Below are 3,157 nucleotides of genomic sequence, written 5' to 3' on the forward strand. Positions count from 1 at the left end.
CTTCTAGAGAGACTAATGAACTAGAGGACAGGACCTTGGAGAGTTTTCTATTCCAAAGTATAAATGAGGAAATGACTTGATTACCTTACTTAATTAGAGCTCAGTAAGAGTACGGGTCCTCCATCCTTTTGTACCTATGAAAGAGGGGGTGCTGGGGGTGGTGGGGAAACACTACATTATCACCCTGGCCACAGATGAAATGACCCATTTAGATGAGAGAACACTTAAATATCCTTCATTTTTATCTAATATTCCAATGTTATTTCTGGGAAGAAGAGACAATGAAGTAAAGCAAAATTGGATTCAGGAACCAAAAAGACATGGCTTCAAATCCTTGTTTGGTACTGAATACACATTTTGTGTTTGAGGACAAATGATTACTATGTCTGAACCTCAATTTTCCGATGTATAAAATGGAGATAATGCAAAGATGGTGAAAGAAGATAACAAAAAGCAACAGCTCAATGTCTTACTCCTACTCTGTGTTTGATGGATAGTAGCTTTTATTTATTATGGTGAGGGTTAGGAAGGTGGTGATGTCTGGGTAAGAGAAATTTAAGAGAGCCACGTTCCCAAGTGAAAGTAGACAGCAAAAGGACATCAGGTTCTCTGTACACAGGACAATGTTGTTAAGAACTGTAGAGCAGAGATAAAAGTTCCAAAAAAAAGACGGCATGGATTTCCAGAACCTTTGCCATTTCCCCATATCGGTTTTCATCACTTCCTCTTTATATTCTTTTCCATCTCTTTTCTCAGAAAGAATAGCAGTGAATGTTTTGAATAATAAAATTCTATGTAGTTGTGTTTCAGAGCAAGGAAGGAGGGTTGGTTGGTGGAGTGGGAAGACTGAGGGGGGTCAGTTAAGACCTAGAATCAAGGAAACCACCGAGAGAGAGAAGGAATGTGGCCCCGAGGCCCAAAGCTCAGAAAAGAAGCTGAGCTGACTGGGTCTAAGATGAGAGCCCAGTGGCTCAGCTACAGGAAGTACTGGGTTTTCAAGCACTGGCCTGTTGGGGGGCCTGAGATAGCAGAATGAGAAGTAAAGGCTGGAAACTTCTATTTCTGGCCTGATCCCACTAGAGCATCTTCCCTACTCTCACATTCCTGAGGAAGCTGAAGGGAATTTGGTTCCTATTCCAGGAATAGAATCTTAATAATTATATAAAATCAGAAGATGCAGCCAGAGGAGAAGAAGGTGTAGAAGTGAGAGAAGATAGGAAAACTTTAGTGTCAACCTGAAGGCTTAAATGTTTTCATCCCAATGAATGGAATTCTAATCACTACATATTAGGATAAGCACCACTACTCTGGTAAATTTAATAAACTGCCTTATTTTCATCTTTTATATAACATATAATTTCTATGAATTCCCTTAATGTCCACAAATGTATGCAATGTCTCTATGGGAAGAAGCCCTCAGTGTGCTTAAGTGGACTATGATGGTTGCCTAATATGGATTAGTAATTGATTCAGATGGAAGGGCTTACCAGACCAGATTAGAAACTGCTAATTGTCTCATTAGTGACTTGGGAGGAGGGCAAAAAACAAACCCTTACATCTTAAACTGTTGTCTGTTTGACCGTTGGAGGAAATTTAACTTCTCTAAAATAATAATAAAAAAAAAACCCACCAAAATTTCAAAGGAGCTAATTTAAGTAGAAAAAGTAAGGGCTATTTCTTAGGCTTTTTCTTTAGATATAAATGTGTTTCTTGTGTCAAGTTTCTAATCAGATTGATATAGATACAGATGTAGATATTGACTCATACATCCGTGAATCCTTATATACAGCGCACTACCCCTCCTACCCCTTTGATGTTCCTGGCTTAACTGGAAGAAACGAGCTTGTCATTATCCTTGAAATGGAAGGAGTCTTGTGCAGTGGTTAAGGTTTTGGTCCTGGAGATTCAAGGACTGGGCTGCAATTCTGGCCCTCTTGCTTACTTGCTGTGTGATCTTAGATAAGTTATTGAACCCCTCTGAACCACTTATTCATGAATAAAAATAGATAAAATAATACCATTGTTATAAGGATTACATAAAATAATGTTTGTAAAACACTTTTCACAGTATCTGGTACTTGGCAAGCACTCATAAATATTTGATCTCATCATTACTAATGTTGATGATAATTATAACAACAGTAAATGTTATTGATAAAATTCAATAATAAGAAAGCAAAGAACCTAATTTAAAAAATAGGCAAAAGATATTAACACATACCTTACCTAAGAAGGTATACAGATGGCAAATACACATGTGAAAAGACGCTCAAGATCATGTCATTAGGAAAATGCAAATGACAACAAGATACCATTACACACTTATTGGAATGACTAAAGTCCAAACACTAACACCACCAAATACTGGTGATGATATGGTACAACAGGAATTTTTGTTCACTGTTAGTGGTAATGCAAAATGATACATCTGCTTTGGAAGACAGTTTGGCCATTTCTTACAAAGCTAAACATGTGCTTACCATATGATTCAGCAATCACACTCCTTGGTATTTACCCAAATGAGCTGAAAACTTATGTATACACAAAAACTTGCACACAGTGTTTATAGAAGCTTTACCCATAATTGCCCAAACTTGGAAGCAACCAAAATGTCCTTCAGTAGGTGAGTGGATATTAAAAAACTGTGATACATCCAGACAATGGAACATTATTCTGGAATAAAAAGAAATGAGCTATTGTGCCATGAAAAAACATGGAAGAAACTTAAATGTATATTACTAAGTGAAAGAAGCCAATCTGAAAAGGCTGCAAACTATATAACTCCAACTACATGACATTCTAGAAAAGGTGAAACTATGGAGACAGCAAAAAGCTCAGTGATTTCCAGGTAGTGGGGGATGGGGGGAGTGGGGGAGATGAATGGGTGGAGTACAGAGGATTTTTAGGGCAGTTAAACTATTTTGTATGATATTGTAATTGTCGATAAATATGATACATATGTTAAAACCTATAGAATGTACAACATAAGAAATAAACCCTAATGTAAACTATGAACTTTAGTTAATAATAATGTATTAATAATGGTTCATCAATTGTAACAAATGCACTCCACTAATGCAAGATGATAATAATAAAAGAAACCATATGTGTGTGGGTGGAGGGGTAAGGGAATGTATGGAAACTCTCTGTACTTTCT

Source organism: Propithecus coquereli, unplaced genomic scaffold, assembly GCF_000956105.1.
Source record: "Propithecus coquereli isolate 6110/MARCELLA unplaced genomic scaffold, Pcoq_1.0 Scaffold80, whole genome shotgun sequence".
NCBI classification, from domain to species: domain Eukaryota; kingdom Metazoa; phylum Chordata; class Mammalia; order Primates; family Indriidae; genus Propithecus; species Propithecus coquereli.